This window comes from Antechinus flavipes, chromosome 3 (assembly GCF_016432865.1).
Source record: "Antechinus flavipes isolate AdamAnt ecotype Samford, QLD, Australia chromosome 3, AdamAnt_v2, whole genome shotgun sequence".
NCBI classification, from domain to species: Eukaryota; Metazoa; Chordata; class Mammalia; order Dasyuromorphia; family Dasyuridae; genus Antechinus; species Antechinus flavipes.
In genome coordinates, this window is record NC_067400.1 from 39,253,180 (window position 1) to 39,274,571 (window position 21,392).

The window sequence follows — 21,392 nt, forward strand, 5'->3', positions numbered from 1 at the left end:
TTAAAAATGTAAACTAGATCTAATTCCCAAAGAAGGTATCAATATGATGTTATCTTGGTTAATTTCATTTTTTTGAATGCTATTTGAATCTTTATGTGATCTCTCCATTAATTCAGAGAGATTCGATGACGATGCTATGTCTCCGAACATGCTTTCATACTTCAGTCTTATACCTCTGGTCTTTGTTTTCTGCGTACAGTCAAGTATCTATTGTTTTTCATTTATTATTTTGCCACTTTAAAAAAAAGTTTACTTTTTAAATGCAGCCCTTACTACCCCCCCAAAAAAAAACTTATAAGGCTCAAGTTCAAATTCTTAAGCACATACTTGATTTTATACACAAATCACTTTTTAAAAGTAAGAATGCGTATCACTGCTGCTCTTGCTAGATGCAGGGCAGGGAGAAAGGGAACGGTATTATAGATGAAATGTAGAAGAAAATTAAAGCTCTTTACTTGAACACACTGTTGATATCTAGGGTCAGCTATAGTCAATAGAGAATATTTAGGGCAATCCCGATTCATCAATGAACATTATTTTGTGGTGTGTAATTTTAGCATAAAAACAAAATAGTCTTCCAAATTTAAATTTTAGAAGGAAAGAAATTAAAGTCTACAAGAGGTTTAAGAATAACCTCCCCCAATTTAATCTCTAGAAGAACTTGGGGGAGAGAGGAATTTTTCTGTGTAATATAAGACAGTGAATTAGAATTTTCTGTTTTGATGCTAACTTGCATGATGATATTCTCCAGACATTTACCCTCTGGATATCAAAAACTAGATCCTAATGCTTTCATCTGAGGAAGCCTAGAAAGTTTTTCATCAGTCCAGATGTTGAGAAAATGCAGGTGCCATATTGTATGGTAGGACATGGTAGGTGCTTAATTAAAGATTGTTGACTTGACTGAATTGAAATAAATGTTCCATTGGAACCCTGACAGATCTTCCAGTTTACTTGAAGTCTACTCTGGCATTCCAGTGGTTAGATCCATCATTTTCTCCAGAAGCCCATGATCCAGGCGCCATTAAAAAAACCCCTACTATTACCACTTTTCTCCATCTCCCTCATATCTATTATATCTTTATCTGTGTGGTTCTTGTTTATTCAGTTTTCATTTTGGATGGATGGATCAATTCATTCCGTGACAACTTAAGGCCCAAGGCGTCATTTAGTCAGATTGCTATGCTTCTTGACAATTTCCCTGGTCTATTAAAAATCTTGCCAACAACTTAAATTACAGGAAATGCATCAGATTCATCACTTATTCTCAACTTTTTATTCCACCATGGCCATAAGTCTTTTCTCTGAGTGGTACTCATGCTTTCACCTTTCCCAAGTTCAACCTTTTTATTTTTCAGAGAATTCCTTTTCTTTCACAGGAGTGGAACATATTACCTGGACTAGAGAAAGAAAAGGGGCAGTTGATATGGGCAGGTCTAGTTCTTCAACTTCTCCCTCACAGCAAAATGTTTTCAATATGATTTTGAAAAACATCCCCCAGGCTTTGTGCCTCCCCACCCTATAGAGGTTGCCATAGAGAATCTGTAATTATGGAATTTCTTAGACCTCTCATATATAATTAGAGAGTGAAATGTCCTAAGGATTGGCAGAAACCCTGGAAGGGTTATGAAAACTCAGACAAAGACAGCTCACCCACAGTCATATCCCCTGCCCAGACAGGTAGAAAAGGGAATAGCTCTGAGCCATTTTTCTGTGTGTGTGTTTATGTCTCTGTCTCTATCTCTGTCTCTGTCTCTCTGTCTTTCTTTCTTTGTCTATGTCCCTGTCTCTCTGTCTCTGTCTCTCTGTCTTTTTCTTTCTGAAATTAAACAATCCATCTATCATGCAGAAAGCATGTATTCCATACCTACCATGTGCCAGTCACTGTTTTAGTCACTGGGAAAGTAAAGGGGAGGAAAAAAGAAAGCTCCTGCCATCAAGGAACTTACATTCTACATGGGAAAAAATTATGTATACATATACATATACAGAAAAAAATATCCAAAATAACTAGATTTTTGAGGAGGGGCAACTAAGAGATTAAAGAGCATTTCATATAGAAGATGCCATGGAAGTTGCAATTTGGCAGAAGCTAAGGAACCTAAGAGGCAGAGGTAAAGAGGGGATCAAACTGCAAATGTTTGAGTGGCCCTAGGGCACCTAACACTGTATGTAACAGTGTGGGGGAAACAGAAGAAATATAAGAAAAATCACTGCCTTTCTCAGGCCTGACAAAGACTCCTCTTCTTGCACTATTTATCATTTAGAAGAGTTAAAAGGGGAAAAAACAGTCAAATGAAACTGTTCTGGGAGTCCCACATGTCCCATCCCTGTATCATCACCCCAGAGCTGTGACAGAAAGGGAAGGCCTCAAATATTAACACAATAAAGGAGGTAAGATCAGTGGAAGAGGAAGATGATGGTTGTTTGCTTCTGCAATTTCTTGAAGTTGGTTGGGATATACAGATTTCAGAGCAGGTCCCAAGCCTGTTCTTTCAAATGATACCTTTTTATTTCTCCACGAAGCCCATTGGAGAAGAAACGGTGAGGGCCAGATCTGGGTTCCAGGATCTGGGAGGAGTGAGGCTGTGGTGGGAATTGGGCATTTCTCAAGCAGAAATGAGAGCCATCAAGGTCCGTGGCCCTTACCCAGTTTTCTAGGGACTTAGTCACTTCTGTCTTTCCCTTCCCTCTCCCCTCTTGGCATCTCAGGCAGCTCCCCTAGCAATAGATGATGCCATGATGTGAAGTACTTGCCTTTAATTATCTTTTAAAAATCAATTGTGATTATTTTGATGGATTTCTCATCTCTCTTCTCATCAGATATATTCATTTTATTTTTACTTATGCTCTACTACCTGCTGCTACATATCAGAAGAAAGAAAGGCTGCCCTCTTCCCTTACACCTCTTGAACTCAAGAAGCAGTTAACTAATAAGGAGCTAAATGAGCCGTGGCAGAGGGAGAAGCTGGAATCTTTAAATTATTTAAATTGAAAAATGGCTGGTTTTACAATCAGAAAACCTCAAGTGGAACTGAAGCCTTGCTGTGATTGTTCTACTATATCTGAGGGATCTTGTAATGACAGCTTGAGCTATCCGCTAACCCCATCACTAGCTACAAAAGCTGCTCTCTCCTCAACCCCCTAGGAGCCCTGGGGAACTTGATCCATTTTGGGGTAGAGGGTTTGAGAGGACAGGACAGAGGTAGGAGGGAGAAATGGGAAACTTGATTAAAATGCAAAGCTGTCTCTAGTGACATGGGCTCTCAGAAGGATCAGAGAGACAATCAGAGGCAGGAAGTGTTCGTTCCTGGTGCTAAAAAGAGATTTCATTTTCTGCCACAAGCTAGCTCTCAGAGACAGCCTAAGTTGAGAGTGCCTCTGGGTCACAAGACATTTTTCATTACATTATCTCACTTGACCTTTACAACAGCCTGATGTGGGAGGTTGAACTAGACCCATTTTATAGATTTGGAAACTGAGGCTCCAAAATTAAATGTTTTATACAAAGCTAGTCAGTGGCTAAATGGGATTCAGATCAGTCTTCTGACTCCAAATAGTATTCTAAAAAGTTTTATTGTGGGAAAAAAATGTCTTGTTGAGTTGCCTTGTTCAGTTTAAATCCCAGTTATGATATTTACTTACCAGTGTGGAATTAAGCAAGACATTCTATCCTTCAGAGCTGCAAATTGCTTATAAAATAAAGAAGGGGATTTAGAATAGAACTGAATCTCTAATCTTAATATTTGCTCAAATAACACTTAGGTCTTATTTGGGACAGGGGAAAGTACTGGGTCGTTATTCCTAGTCTTTCTACATCATGCCTTTTCTCTAAACGTCCCTAAATTGAGAGGCAGGAACAAGAGATAATATAAACAATGAAAACTTGGGAACGCCCAATGGCTCGGACCAACACTTTATTCCTTCCCAAATTCTTCCTTGTATAGAAATGAGAGGTTGTGATAATTGTCTTCTACTTTAAAAAGTTAGAACCATCCTCCAAACACCTTGTTTCTTCATTATAATCCAGTCCAGAGCTGTTATCCATGCACCCATCTCAATCTATTATCCTCATCATGAACTACAATAATAGGAATATTTCACACTGTGTTACCGGTTCTGAAAGCAATGTTCCTAAATAGATGCTATGTCACTAAGGAAAATTTTAACAAAAGGGACTAAAATCTTCTATAATAAGCTAACATCCAAATTGTCTAAGCTATTTAAAAAACAAAATATGGCATAATGCTACAACTCTGCCCGAGATTTCTTGGAGAGAGCTCAAAGCACTTTGTATGCATTAGGTTCCTCACTAATCATCATTGTCCTTACTTCTAGATTAAGGTTAAGTGAACAAAATATATTACAATCAAATGGCTTCTTCCTAACAGAGTAAATTAGGGACCGAGCCAGGACAGGAATCCAGGTCACTTGGATTTGAGGCTACTGATGCTTCCATAAAACCCTAATACCCCTTGATAATCCTTTGAAAATTATTTAAAAGAAAAAGAAATTTCACAAGGTCAAGTAGCACAGCTTCACCGAGGCAGCTCAGGAATATTAAAGGGAAAGTTTATGCATCCTTCCTTTTGCCAATCTCTCCTCTGAAAGTGTCTCTTAAGAGAGATTCCCTAATTGTATGATATGTTGCCCTCACCATTTCCCATTATTCCCCCTCTGTCAATTTCTTCTTCTTCTTTTTTTTTTTTTTTTTTTTGTTACATTGGAAAACTGAAAAGAGGGAAGAATTTTAGTGTCAGAGAGAATCTTGTGATTGACACTGGATATCTACAGCTTGGTGTGTCAAAGTAGCCTTGACCTACTGGTGTGTATTTGAGCCTTCAGAGTTCAGGAATAAAAGATTGTTTTATTCTTTTGTCTTCAACAACAACGAAAAAATAATTACTAACATGTCAGTGCTATGTTTGCCCTAAAGGTTAATAAAGAACTATGTGTGTGTTGTATATATGTATATACTTAAATATATTTGTGTGAGTATATATGTATGGGGAGTCTGGATCCGTGATTTCATCTTTGTGATAAACATATATATATATAGTCAAATATTGACTCTGATACTTGTAAGCTGTGTGACTCACTTCACAGTTTTGTGCAGAAGACTCTCATATCTTCACATGCAGCCTATCTCTCTCATTGGTGGTTGCCTATTGGACCTGCCAAATGATGTCCCCAGAACATCTTAAAGTTAGCATGTCTAATACTGAACTCCTCATCTTTCTCCTTAAAATTTCCTCTCTTCCAATTGTCATTCTTGTCTGTTGAAGGACCATTATCTTTCCAGTTTCTCACTGTCTTTATATCCGCATTCTTCCAGATCCCTTTCTCTCATCCCACCTATCCAATCCATTGCTACCCACAGTATCTTTAATACCTGACCAATTTTTGCTCCATTCACACAGCCACCATCTTAGTTCAATCCCTTATCACTTCCTCCCTAGATGACTGCAACAGCTCCCTAACTTGTCTTCTTGCTTCAAGTCTCTCCCCACTCTGGAATATCCTCTACACTGCTACCAAATAATTTTGTGTAAGCATAAATCCAACTCTGTGACTCCCCTAATTAATCAACTCTGATGGCTTCCTATTGCCTCTAGGATCAGATATAAATGCCTCTGTTTAGTTTTTAAAGCCCTATAGCTTAACCCTAATCTGTCAGACTGTCATTCCAGCCCCACACACTATGATCCTACTAAATTGGCATTTTCTGTTTCTCACACATATCATTCCATCTCTCATCCCCTATGCCTATAATACATTTTCTCCTTACTTCCATCTCCTAGATTCCTTCTCTACCTTTAAGATATAGCTCAGGTGCCATCTTCTGTATAAATCCTTTCTTTATCCTTTCATCTGAATCTTCCCCTTCCCAAACTCTCTTGTATTTAACTACTCTAGATTTGCATTTGTTAACTTTATAGTAATACTTTATAGATTTTATGTGTATTTGTTATGTCCCCCTGTTTGAATGTAAGGTCACTGCAAGTAGGGATCATTTCTTTTTATGTTATACCCAAAATCTAACATAGCATGCCAGCAGATAGTAAGTGTTTAATAAATACTTGTTTGTTGATTGAACTTCAGTTTTCTCATATGCGAAGTAAAATTAATAAAAACGCCTGTCTCAGGAGATTGTTTTGAAGTTCATTTCAGAAAATATATGAAAGTTCTTTGTGAATTTGAAAGCACCATATAAGTATAAATTATGATATGGTATGGGTATGTGTGTAAGGTTTAAAGTAGTACTTCTCTTTTTTCCTTCTCATAGATTATTAAATTTATGTTCCCTAAGCGCCTTCAACTGGGGAAACTTTTTTTCATTTTTGTCTTCATATTCTTCTCCCCTTGAATTTCAACTAGCTACTCCCTTAATCGATATGAAAAATAATTTCTGAAATCATCAGAGTTCAGAGTGTTGTGGACTTCTTCTAGAAGTTAGAAAAACAGATACCTAACTTTAAAAGATATGCCATTGGGCTATGCTAAATTTTCCAAATTTTGAATTTCATTATTGACCAGACTGATCCATTTAATATTCAGGATCTCCTAAGATCTCTAGACTTTGAAATCTTTGAAATTGGGAAAACAGCAGAGTAGGCATTCCTTTCTTTCTGCTTTTGCTTCTGTACATTTTGAGCCATTCTAGCCATGAGCTGAGGATAAAATGAAACAGTGACTAAAATACTGGACCTAGAATCAATAAAATTTTGCCTAATAGCTATGTGACAACTAGTATGTCACTTACCACCTCAGGATCTCATTTTCCTCATCTGGAAATATTGTAATAGTAATTCAAGTTATGTCTACCTCATGAGGTTGTTCCGTGGATCATCTGAAATAATATTGGCAAGGCACAACTTTAAAGTAATGGGTAATATCTATTTTTATTCTTTCCTATAAGAAATTCTCTGCCCTTCAGGGAAACTGAGTCAAAGCAGTCCCCTAGAGGCAGGGAGGTAATTCATTTTGATATCACTCTACTTTTAGAGAAGTAGGAGAAGAAATAGAGACATAATCATACTACAGATAATCATAATAATACATGAGTAGATCACTTTCATATAGCCATTTACCATTGGTTAGAAAAAAAAATTTTACTAGGGATAAAAATACTTTAAAAGATGGGAATGGAGAATATTGTACTTCTTCTGAAGGACCAAGGCAAGTTCATTTCAGAAAATATATGAAAGTTTTTTGTGAATTTGAAAGCATCCTATAAGTATGTGTGTAAGGTTTAAAGTAGTACTTCTCCTTTTCCCTTCTCATACATTATTAAGTTTAGGCTACTGTTCCCTAAGCTCCTTCTACTCCAAATCATTTGGGATCCAGTAAAATGCCTCTTTGAAGTTAAAGACCATTTGACTTTTGTCTTTGGACCATAGTGCTTAACATGGTGTTTTTCACAAAGGAGACATTTAATGTTTTTAGATTAAATTGAACTGAATTCCTATCTTCAGAAACTGTATTTGGAAGACTGCAGATTCTCTTGTGATAGGCTCCATGTTGTCCTGAGCATCACTGCTCATTAAAAGTAAATCTTTTTCTCCCAGAGAAGCTCTTGTCCCTCTTTGGGGGGTCTCTATTCTGCCACATGGATCCTGGAAAGCTATTATCTATCTTTCAGATCAGTGAATAGAATGCCTCTATACAGTAGTGGAATATCCCTGATATGCTGCAATTTCAATTATAAATTTGGAGGTGATAGGGACCTTAGAGATCAAGTCTAACTCTCTCATTCTATATAAGAGAAAGGAAGGAAATTTAATGAGTGCCTACTGTGTGCCAGGACACTGCGTTAAGTACGTTCTTACCACAACTCCATGAGGTAGAGACACTATTATCTCCATTTTATTATCTCTGTTTTAAAGTTGAAGAAACTGAGGCGAACAGAGATTAAGTGATTTGCCCAGAATTACACAGCTAGTATTTGAGACTGGATTTTAACTCAGATCTTTCTGACTTCAAGATTAGAATTTTATCCACCAAACCTCTTAACTGCCTCCTAGAGCAAGAAGCAAGAGAGATCCATAGAGATAAGCATCTTCCTGCAAAGGTGCACAGTTAGTAAAGGCGGAGTTGGGATTTGAACTCAAGTCCTATGATTTTGAATCCAGAATTCTTTCCATTGCACTCTACTGTGAGAGCAGGGAAGCGTAGACATTTTTTTTCTCTCAGTTCAGTCTCCTCGTTTATAAATCAGAGATAATAACATTTGTTTAACCTCTCTCAGATGTCATAATTACTAAAGCTAGAAGGGCTTCTCAGAGTATCTGGTCTAACCTTTTCCTTCTAATATTGAGGAAATTAAGAATCAGACTGGCGTGTGACTTCCCAAGATCACCACATCACTATATGGATTCATTGGTATAAGGAACTTCCAAAAAGGAACTTATACCAATTCATGGGTATAAGGAAACCTCCCTGTGCCACTGTAGATCAGCACCTGCTCTGCAATTTAAAGTCTCAGACAATTGTCTGGGGCAGTTTGTGGGTAGTGTAGGTGGTATTATTTACATTTTATAAGAAGAAAAACTTTAAGAAAAAGAAAAAGAAAAGAAACTAAGCTCAAAAAGATGAGATTTGCCCAAAGTCATGGAGATAGTAAATATCAGAGCCAATTGCTACTCTTTGCTACATTCATTTGTTCATTGCAACAAACATATGTTGAGAATATGTGCAACAGAGTTTTCTCTGAGATATATCTTATTTGATGTAGTCCTTCAAATATGTATAGAAGAATTGCACATGTTTAACATATATTGGACTTCTTGCTGTCTAGGGAAGGTAAATAGAGGAAATTGTAAGGAGAAAAACTTGGAACACAGGGTTTTGCAAGGATGAATGTTGAAAATTATATTTGTATGTATTTTGGAAATTAAAAGCTATTATTAAAAATCAAAAAAAAATTAAAGATATAGTCCTTCCCCTCAAGGAACTTACAGTCTTTTCTTCTCTTATTGTTATATCTTATTTTCCATGAGAAATATATATATATAGATAACAATGAAGATAATAAGTATAGAGTGAATCAGAAGAGTACAAAGTCTAAATTTATGAAAAACCTTCCTTCCATCTGAGGAGATTACTAAAGAAGTAGATCTAAGCATTAACTAATAATTTAAAATATAAATTTAATTTATATATATATGAACTTAAATTTAAATTTTTTATTTAAATATAATTTAAAATAGAATATAAAGTTTAATTTTATATTTAATTTAAAATATAAATGACATATGTAGAATTTTAAAAGATGAATTTTCCAAATGTTTGTATTTTCAATAGAGATCAAAGTTTTAAAGGAAAAGGATGAATTTCTGATAGATTATTTGAAAATGATAATCCAGCAGGGATAGGATAAGGGATGCTTGTTTCTTCCTAAAGTAACACATCAATATCCATGTACTATTCTAATTATTCATAAGACTACTCCTAACTTAAGGGAGAATAAGATAATATAGTAACAGACACCAAATAAGTCTTTAGCGGACTTGGTCACATATCGAAACTAACAAAACAAAGCTGAATATTGTCACCAACTGAATTCTCCTAAGTGAGAAGCCCTCTGGACAATGAAACGTGGTCAAACTGAATCACAAAGAACAAAATCTATTTGCGAAATTGGCAGTCAAGAATAGTCATCAAATTTCAGACGAAACAAAAAAATCTCCAGAGCAATCAAAGCATCATAATTTCTATATGATTATAATTGCTAGACCCATCACACACCTGCCATCAAGCCCTTTCGCCATTTTTATTTTATATCTATGATTCAAATTTAATAAGTAAGAAGAAAGAGTCACTAACAGTAAGATCTTGGAATATCTTTTTGCTTACAGTGAAATACTCTTCATCACGGTGATCTCACTATATTTAGAGGACAGAAGATTTTGTAGAAACATAGGCAACCTAAAGACCTATTCTGACTTAAATGATTGTGGTGTACTATTATTCCTTGGGCAAAGTGGAATGAGCATGAATTATAAGACTTCTCAACCTATCTTTAACATTTATCAGTTTAGGATTTAGAAAAGTCAATTCCCTCTTTCTTTAATCTATAAAATGAGGGAGTTGGAACAGATGATCTCTAAAGTCATTACCAGTTCTAACATTAGATGGCCACTTTTGAACTGAGTTAGCATTATATAGGAAGATATGTCAAGAGATAAGAGTCTACCCCTTTACTCCCCTCCCCACCCCAAGCTTGGAGATGGAGATGATTGTATAGACCAGTCTTTATAATAAGGTCCCTGTCAATGTGAACTTCCTGTGGAAAACTCACAGGTGCTAGAGAATCAAAAGAAAATGTTGACACAGGAAAAAAAAAATTTTCTGAAACCATCAATAAAGTCAGTTACCACAACTAACCAAGGGGCATTCCTCCCCCACTGACTTTGAGACCCACAATTATTGACAATTCACAAGTAGCACTTGTTAGTGCCTGAAGATTGAGGATAAAAGTGAAAAAAAAATAAGGAAGGATGAATCTAGCTCATGTTGGAATGAGACTTTGCCCCATTGGAATGTTTCATCCTTTTCTGGCTCCCCAACTCTCTAACCTTGCTCCATTTTGGGTGGGGGGTAGATAGGCTTTACTTTGTTTATTTAGATATCCTGACCATCCCTTTGTTTGTATCTTTCCCTTCTTCAAAACTCTTAAAGAGGAACAGAAATAAGAGTCATAATTCATATTTTTCATAATTTCAGTTTTCAAAGCACTTGTGCACGTGTTACTTTTTTGTTCTTTGCGACACTAAGATAAAGGCAGCCCTGAATCTAGAAGCCAGGTCTTCTCATTTCTAACCCAGTACACTACAAATTACACCATATTACTCCTGATACTTTCTTTGCTTTTGTCCTTGGCCATGATTTAAGCCCCCTAAATTCTACTTTCCCTGTCTATAAAATGAAAATAAAATGCCAGGCTTGTCCACATCATGGGGTTGTGAAACTTACATGAGATAATATATGTAGAAGTACTTTGGAAACTGTAAAGAAAAGAAGAGATCCCTCAGAAAGTGGGAATCATGTGAAAATAAAAGAAACCATTAAAAGGAACATTTTAAAGAACAGTACACAGTCAGGATTAAGAAAGCTATCAGGTCAAAGAGCACCAGTTAAACATGTATTTAAGTTTCTTTTTTTTTTTTTTAAAGGGAACCAAAGGAGAAAAGAATAATGGAATAGGAAAAAAGAAGTTGCTTGCATATAACTACAGAAACCCACATTTACATAGCACTTTAAAGTTTGTAAAACTTTTCACACATTATTTCATTTCAATCAATCAATAAACATTTATTAAGCACTTAGTATATGCCAAGAACTGTGCTAAATGCTCAGGATGCAAAAATAAATGAAAGATAGTTACTCACCATTAAATAGGTATACAAAAAAATATTAAAAGCGAGCTATATACAGGAAAAATAGAAATAATTACTAGAGACAAAATGCCAGTAGTAAAAGGAATTGAGGAAGGCTTCTAGTAAAAGATGAGATTTTATTTAAGACTTAATAAGCCTCTTAGCATTACTGTGAAGTAGGTACTATTATTGTTGTCATTTACAGATAAAAAAAAATGAGCCTCAGAGGTAATTAAGTAATGTGCTTTGGTCACAGAGACTGTAAATCCAAAGACAGGATTTGAATCTAAAGCTCTTACTCAGAATCTAGCTCTCTTTCTACTATACCAAGTTTTTTTTGTTTGTTTTTTGCTTTTTTTTTTTTTTTTTTTTTTTTTTTTCTGATCTTTGATACATAATTATTGAATTATATTAAATCATTGGCTTATTTGGTCTTGGTTTCTGGAAATTTCCATTCTACAAATACATATTTCCGTTTCTAAAAATGAAAGCCACCAACTCTCTTTTTTTTTTAACTTTTATTTTGTTAGGTTATACATGTATTCGTTTGTTTTTTGCATATTTCCATTAGTCATGTTGGGAGGGAAAAATCAGAACAAAAAAGGAAAAATTACAAGAAAAAAAACAGAAGGGGAAAAAATGGTGAAAAGCGCATGCTTCGATCTGCATTCAGTCTCCATAGTTCTGTCTCTGGATGTGGATGTGGACATTTTCCATCCAAAGTTTATTGGAATTGGCCTGGATCGCTGAATTGCTGAAAAGAGCAAATACATCAAAGGTGATCATCACACAGTCTTGTGGCCACCAATTTTTTTCCCCAAATATGGGGGTGTGTACTTTTGATCACCTTAATTGTTCCCCAAATTGTCATTTATCCCCATTCAACTAAGTCTTTTCTTGGGTGGGGGAGGTATTCTATAAACATTTTTTTCTCTTTCTCAGTACATGGATATTTCATGGCCACTGGACTCTGCTTATTTAGCTGACATTGATAAGCATAAAAACTTGAGCCTTCATCTCTTGAGTACCCCCTGATTGTCAGCCATCCAGTAAAGTCTCTGCTATTGTCTTTTACCCAGAAGAATGGCTGTGGGCTCCCTGCTAAGATACCTGACTTCCACTAATGGACTTCTCCCAACACAAGAGATCAAGAGATGTTTTGGTTCCTGCTGGAAACTGAATTCTGAAACCTTCAAAATAAACAGTTGGCTTTAATTTGGCATTTCCTGTTGAAAATCTTTCACTCAGCTTCCCCACAAATATCTTGCATCTCCAGCCTCCTTGCACCAAGATACCATCAATAGAATCCTATTCCATAATTTATTTCTAATTGGTGCTTATTTAGCAGGCTATCAATTTGTTTTATTTTAATTATTAATGATATTAGTCATGTGTGAAATCAGATACTGAAAAAAAAATCTCAAAGCATAACACAGAAAGTACCAAGTTTTATGGGAAAAGAAGGGGATCCTGTGGCTCCTTCCTCGACAAGATTAGCTCCTTCTTTTTGGCATTTACAGCTACCTTTCCAGTCTTCATGTACTTTGTTCACTCCTTCACTGGTTTTCTCACTGTTCCTCACATGTGACACTATTTCCTCTCTCCAGACTTTTGCCCTTCTTGTACCCCATGCTTGGATTAGAAATCCTTAATTTTCTTCAAGGCTCAGCTCAATCCCCAGATTCCACCTGAAGCCTTTCTGCTGCAGGAGCCTTTCTTCCAATGATTCTGCCGTAACACATATAACTACCTCATATGTATTACATATGTTTAGGTCTATTTTGAATATTACTATATATGCTAGCCATATCATCTCCTTGAAATCAGACTGCTTTGGTTTTTGTCTCTTATCTCCAGTGCCTAATATAATGCCAAACAGATAGCAAGCATTTAATAAATGATGATTGATTGATGAGCATCCCTCCTTTATTTTTTTTTTTTTTAGCAAAAACTTTTTTGCCCCCTTAGTAGGGGAATGCCAAATAAATACCTGACCAATGACTTGGTGTCTTCAACTGATAGCTTCCATTTCTTAAAGAAAAGGTTGGATTTCGCTAGTTTGTAAATATACAGATAAAAAAAATTAATTCCATCTCTAGGAGCTGTCTTGATGGAAGAGTTCCTATTGTAAGGCTGTTTATTAGCATGTCAGGGCTTCTTTTGCCCCATGAGGCTTTCGTAATCGAGTATTCAGAAACCACGAGGCTTCTATGTGTTATAAAACGTACTTAACTAGAATGTTCCAATTTCTTTGTACTCCAAGGGGAGGACTGTGGGGGTACTAAAGGAACGGACCCTCTGTTGACCACGTCAGAGCGCCTTTGATACACAAATAGAACTCTGGGCCATTTTTGTTTGATGAAGCTGAAATTAAACCATGAACAGAAGTTGGCCCAGGTATAGAAGGAGTCAAAGGCCTTTGAGAAATGCATACATGAAGTCAGTGCTTAATGTCTCAGGATCAAGAATATGAGGGAAAAAAAAAACACAAGCCAGAGGAAGGAAAGAAAGAAGGAAGGAAAGAGAGAAGGATGCGGCACTTGAATTTTTAAGAAAATGGAGATGATTTTAACTTATTGATTTTGTCACCTACCATCATAAAAAAAGATAAAAAATTAGAGGCTCAATATTGCTTTCTCTATTTTCAGATAATAACGAATGTTGTGCAAATTATAAAATTTAATTAGCTATATAAATGCCAGAAGAACAAATAGTGGCCTATTGTCTTGATATCTTTCCCGAAATGAGTCTTTTAAAACAAATTTGCCATATTAATCATCTAAAAATATTTTTGATCACTGAATTAATAGTTTGCAGCCTGTTTTCAGGTGTTCATTGCCATAGGTGATTGCCTCTTAATTACTACACGGCCGCTTTCTATTCACTCGGATTAATTCATGTTTTCTGGCATGGTCCCAAAAGGCAGCCTTGCCCTATATCTTCTAATTACTTCTATAATTGAATTTGCCCACTTTTTCTAACCTATTTTTTAAACTGACTGTGTTTGTTCATGGTTTATTGTGTCTTTTTTGTGTCCGTTCTCTGCAAGCAGAAAGTACATTGATTCTTTCCTCGTTTCTCATTAATTTTCAAGAGCTCGGCTGCATGTCTGTTTTTTCAGCCTGTCAGGCCTATTGCTAGGCCAAAAAAAAAAAAGACTTATTATTAAAGGTTAGGTAAAATAGACTGAAGTTAATTAATTCATTAGTAACTCTGAGCCAATTACTGAAGCCTTCTCTTATTTATATACTTGTTAACAAGACAGAGATGAGAAAGGCCAATTACAGGCACATGTCCTTCAGAAGTTGGGAAAACCCACTAGAGCTTATGCATTTATTGGCACCAAAAAAAAATGTAGATTTTTAGATCAGATGGCTAGAATGATAGAAATAGGCTGTTGACTAACATGTAACTTTCTAGTCTATCTGTTGGGAGAGTGGGGAGAAGAAATGAAAAATATTTTCCCCACTAGATGTAAAAAGAATGAAAGTTTATGCAGAATCCTATCAAATTCTTCTAACTTCTTTCCAAGGAGTTCTGTGGTTACTTGACCGTTATCTTTAATTCTTAAAATAAACCACCCAGATTAATAATCTCCTTACAAAATATATTTTTTTTCAAATAGTATCTTTTTGATAATTATATGGAATGCCAGACTACTTCAAAACACTGAAATGCCCTGTCTTGGCTAAGAATTGAGAATTCTCTTGACTAATAATAATAATCTATTCCCAGGACCCCATTCCAACAAGTCTTAGGGACTACATTTTCATCCCTTCCTAACTGATTTTACATAAGACAAAACTTGACTAATTTATAAGGTTTCGTGTGTATATTTTTCCAGCATCTGTCTGCTGAGCCCACACTAGGTTGAGAAGTAGACAAATGAATTAAATTAAGGTGGTTTTAAAATTTTTTTGCTTGTACTTCTGATTTTTATGCTTTCCAATATCCTATTTCCCTTCATTTGAATCATTATTTGTAACCAAAAACAAAAGCAAAAACACCACTAAGCAAGACTTGGCTCTGACAACGTATACCACATTCTGTACCCATTGCCTAGAAGAGGAAAATATATTTCCTCATCTGCTTTCTGAGACCAAGATAATTTAGTGCAGTTAATCAGAATTCTGCTTCATCTTTCTTGTTATTATTGATGTTGCATCTATTGTTCTCCTGATTCTTTACATTTTGCTATCAGGCCATACAAATATTCCCACATTTCATTGAATTCCTCATGTTTTGTTATTTCTGACAAATGAATGAATAAATGAAAATAAATTATTAAGCACTTACTATGTGTCAAACACTGTGTTCTGTGCTGGTTGATATAAACATATGCAAGCAAGACAGTACCTGCCTTCAAAGAGCTTACATTCTAATAGGGAAAGGCAATATATGAACATATAAAGAGAAGCTATAAGCACATAAAAGGGAATTGAAAAAGGCTGTGGGATGGTCATAGTTTGGATAAGACCAGGAAATGAAGATAAAATAAAATTAAATCTCCCTTCTTATAGCACAAGATCCTAGAGGTAGAACATCTCTAGTGGGAGGGGAATGAAAAAATTGGCCAGATAGCATGGTTTGGGGATGGGATGCATTCATTTGTTTATTCATTCCCCATCCCATGAGCACCCATTTGCTTCCAATTTTTTTTTCTATCTCCAAAGGTGATTCTATAAATCTGGGCATTCTTTGACCCTTTTGGTGTAGATACCCCCTAGGAGTTTGCAAATGTCATTTTCCAGGAACATAATTAGTTGCATATAATACATATATGTATTTGTTATATATACCCTACACCAGATTCTTTGTGGATGGAACTTTGGCTAATTATTTTGATTTTTTTCTAGTGGCTTCTATAGCATCATGTACAATATGTGTGTATGTGTGAGACTTTATTGAAAGCACTTTTAAAACAATAATAGCAACCATCTCAAAAGTATAGCCCCAGAAAAGGTCTCTTTCCTAAAGTACAGCCCTCTGTTTTTGCCAAATCAAAGTCTAAATCATTGAAGAGAAATTATTGTTGTAAAATCCTGTTTTTAAACATCTTTAGAAATCAAAATACCACAACAGCTCTAACTTGTAGCAGTGCTTCTCATTCTTATTGGCAGGAAACCTTTCCTTTTACTGATCTAAAGTTTCTGTTACTGTGATATAAAGCATTTTTTGTTCATTTCTCTGGAGGTGGAGAATAGTGAATCATCATCTGTTCATAATAATGATTCAATTATTATGTCACCTCATAGACTTCTAGTTTCTCTAGGCTAAATACACAAATAGATACATATGTACATACCAACATACATATATATATATACATATATATATGTATATATATATATGTATATATATATACACACATATACATATATATAAATACATGCATTATATATATGCATTGTATTGTGTATATGTTTGTGCATGTGTGTATATATGTATTAAACTTATATGTATACATTGTGCTCATATGTAAATATGTATATTGTGTACATGCATATGGATATGTACAATGCATTGCATATTATATATATATATATATACATATATATAATGAAAATTAACATTTTCTCAGAACTATTTTCCATCTCAATTACATCTCTCACTTATCTTTCTGCTTTCAGAATATATATGTGTATATGTATGCATATACATATGAATATTTTAAATATATGTATGTGTGTATATATATGTATATATACATATATATACATACATATATATATATATATATATAGTTCTAGGCTTAATCAAAATAATATTTTGTTAGCCTTCACTTTAGAGAGTAGTTGAATCTGTCTCTCTACCTTCAGAACCGCCTCTTTGGATGAGAGAAGAGCTTTCCATATTCCTTTGTTCCTTAGGCCTCCTTCTCATCAGATCTCTGTGACTAATGCACAAGAGAGCTTGTTAAAATTTGTTTTCCTTAAGTTGTCTGTATCCTGCCACTTTCATTTCATTTCAAGGTTTTCATTCATCTTTAGATCCTCAAGTAGTTCTTTCATGTTAGAAACCAATCAAGGAAGCATCTTTCCTCCTTGATTCATAGAATCATAGCATGTAAGACTTGCGAGGGACCTCTGAAGCCATCTAGTCCAACCCCCTCCCTGTTTGATGAATTTCTTCTACAACATCCCTGAAAAATGAATGTCCAGCTTCAGCCCAAATACCTCCAAAGACAAGAAATTTACAATCCCCCTGCCTTCGCATCATAAAGTTAGAGCTGGAAGGAACCTTAAAAGGTCATCTGGTACAGCCCCCTCACTTTGCAGAGGAAGGTACTGTAGCCCAAAGTTGTGGAATGACTCTCCCTGGCTCTCACAGTGGTATTGGGAAGGCCAGGATTCAAATCCTCATCCTCCAACTCCGAATTAAGCTCTTTTCCCACTCTAGCCCTGGACAGCCCACCTTCTACACTAGGGGAATGATTCTGATACACATTACAATAATTTATTTGTTGATATTGGCCAACTAAACTGTATCCATTGGTATATAGATAATGACAGTGTTCCAATGATATGAGAAACCTAAGAAATTAGGTTCATCCCTTTTTTCTCCTTGTAAGTCTGAAACTGACTTCTCTACTGTCTTCAACCTCCTTTTTCCTCCTTCTCCATGATGTAGACGCCACAAATCTCTTGGCTCCCTATGATTTTTTTAGCCTGATAGGATATCAATATCTCTATCATCATACTTCTGGATTTAGCCCAAGCCAACCTTGCTGAGCAGTTTGGCCCCATCAATCCTTTCATATCTGCCATCTTATCTTACCTCTTTCATCCCCGTACCATCAATAGCTAAGTCCTAAACTCTCCAATTCATCCCAATTATTCCCAGCTCCTGACTTTGTATGTAAATATTTCATCCTATTTTGAATTTTGCCTTGGATTGTTCCCACTTGTTTTGAGGTCAGTTTACCAGAATTTTCCAAGAAGTCATCTCTCAAGTGAATGCATTTTTGTTGTTCTGGCTAGCCTCAGTAAAGTTAAAATTTATAGAATAAGGAAAGAATTTCAAGCCTTGGCCTAGGCAGTTAATTTTTTTAATGGGACAATTATTGCAAAATGCTTCAGGAAGCAATTCTTAGATTGAATTTATAATCTTGATACAATTAGTATTTAGGATATTTGAACCAAATGTTTTGGACATTTTAGTATTCAATGAGGATCACTTGACTTGTGATTTTCAAACTCAGTATAAACAGTCATGACAACATGACTATATCATAGTGAGAATTTTGATTTTAAAGATTCTAAAAAGTTAGGAAAAACTATACTATGATCCTGTTTCACTCTTTTTTATTTAAAAAAAGGTATATTCTTATAATAGAATAAAGAATGGATTTGGAATCAAAGGATTAGGTTCAAGAGTTGGCTTTGCTACATCTGCCTAAGCTTAGCTAAGTCACTGAGTCATTGGGCTTCCTTATCTATAAAATAAGAGCTGGGCAAATTGGGATACCCAAGAGTATCCACAAAAAAAAAAAAAAAAAAAAACTTATTGACACAAGCGGATCCAAAGACTGAATTAAAGTGTGAATATAATTGTACACGTAAAAGCAACTACCACTGTGGTTGTGTTTCTATCTGAGGGAGGAGGAAGGAATGGAGAGAGAGAGGGGGGGAGAGAGAGAGAGAGAGAGAGAGAGAGAGAGAGAGAGAGAGAGAGAGAGAGAGAGAGAGAATTTTATTAAGTTTCTTCTAAGTGTTAGACACTAATACACATGTAGTGAATGAAATGATTACCTCATAAAGAGCTTACATTTTAAGAGGAAGACAACAAGAATATTTGTAAATATATATTCCTACAAGAGAGCCAAATAGGAGAATGACACATCAAACATGTGTTGATAATACTATAAAGGATGGACTGTTTGGGCAGCGACTTGAGGCAAAGAGATCCCTAAGGTCCCTTCTAGCTCAGAATTCCATAACAACTAGACTTTGCATTTTATCCATGGTAATCCATCAGGAAGTCTGACTCAATCCCATGCATCTGTGCAGTGGAACTAAACTGAGGGCAATAACTGTTACATATGGCAAATAAGCCTCACAATGTCTTGTTATCACCCTAGCCAAAGCCATAGCACCAGTTTTAAAGGCTTTCCTAATGTGAGGGAAGAGGACTCTAAATGAAAGATTGGACTCAGAACCAAACTTGTTTGAATCAAGATACATGGAAAGAAAATAAAATGCCTATATTAAAAGCTATATTTTAAACTCCCAATGACATTTTTCATTGACCTCAAGAGGATATCTCAAAACAATGGTTCTGTGCCTCAGAAGGAGAGTGGATTGTATATGGAAAGACTCCTTTTGCTGGAGGGAAGCAAAAGCTACGAGAACAGCTGTCTCTTTTGGGGGCACAAAGGAGCAAGGGAGAAAAACGGTGATTCTGAATGTTGTAGTTATTATTATTGTTGTTCAGTCCTTTTTAGTCATCTCTGACTCTTTGTGACCTCATTTGGGATTTTCTTGGCAAAGATACTTGAGTAGTTTGCCATTTCCTTCTCCAACTCATTTTTCAGATGAGAAAACTGAGGCAAACAAAGTTAAGTGATTTGCTTCAGATCACCCAACTAGTAAGTGTTTGGGGCAGAATTTGAACTCAGGGAGATGAGTCTTCCTGACTCAGGGTCCAACAGTGTATATACTATGCCACCTAACTAATACCACCACCCCCACCACAACAAAAACAAATCTGGAGAGAGCTTTTAAACAAAAGTTGTAAGAGTTGCTGTCTCCATTTTGGGGGACAACAAAAAGAGAGAAACATGATGATTTTGAGTATAGTACTCATTTCTATGCTTTCTGTTTTCTTGTTATATGCTTTTTTTTTTTTTTTTTTTTTTTTGCTAATGATGACCTGAAATCACTACTTGCCCATTTCTGGGTTCATGTGATCCCATCCAAGCAGTCTCAAGCTCCAGACCAGCACGTGGTGGCTTTGAAATGACTGGAGTGGTCACAAATAAGAGAAATAGGATTTTCTGTATGAAAAACAGTGAAGCAAACAAATTCTTCAGAAACAAAGGTCCCCTTTTATTGAAAAGGTTCTTTTTGTCTAACATCTAGAATAAAGAAAAGCTCAGGAGGCAGAAACAGAGGAATCCATTCACAAGTAAAGATGCAGTCTGTGGTGACCTTGAGGTCATCTACACACCACAGGAAGTGGAGATTAATCTCTTGTTTTCTGGCTTATTTGGTCAATTTATAAAATCACACAGGATCACTGGGACTCACCTTGGATAGGCAGTCCCTGTTGATGTTGGTGAAATTAGTCAAGTAATTGATAGATACACTTTATTTTCTTCAGTGTAGACCGAGGCTTGATTCAGGATGGTAAATGTACTATTTTCTTGTCCTTTTCGTGACCACTGGGAATAAGGAAAACATTACAGCAACACAGCGAGCACTGATCAGGTACCCAAGTCCAATCTGATCTTCCTGGTTGGTAACACCCCACACTGGCCCCTCTTCCCCCTGTATTTGCATTCTGTACATACTAATATGTTTCTTTCAGAAAACTAAATGGCCCTTGAAAGTAGAGATTTCATTCTTGTATTCAAGTATATTTCATTGTTTTCAGTTGTATTTCATTGTTGTATTCTTTTCCAGCACCTAGGACAGAGACTAACACACAAGGAATACCTGTTGATTAAATAACAATTGTTTTTCCTTAGTAGGATGCGAGTTCCTTGATAACAGGAACTGCTTTTCATCTTTATGTTTCTTCTGTCTATAACTATAACACCTTGTATCCTGCCTAGAACATAATAGGTTTTTGTTTTGTTTTGTTTTGTTTTGTTTTTAGCTCTTTAGCACCCCCAGGCAACTAAGATAATAAATTACACAGAAGGTGGTAGGAAAAGTTCCCTAAATTGGTGAAATCACAGATCCAGTTCCTATCCCTATCCTGTTTTGGAAACAGAATCATTTCTATGAAATATCCATCAAATAGGAAATGAACAAGCAGAAATGGAAGACTTGATTAGGGTCTTTCTTTTCA

At 35.7% G+C, this 21,392-nt stretch overlaps 1 long non-coding RNA gene across 1 annotated transcript in view; it reads left to right on the top strand.

Moving 5' to 3' along the window:
* The window catches only part of LOC127552913 (uncharacterized), a 239,524-nt gene that overhangs the window by 41,763 nt on the left and 176,369 nt on the right, over positions 1 to 21,392 (top strand). The gene's annotated exons all lie outside the window — the stretch shown is intronic.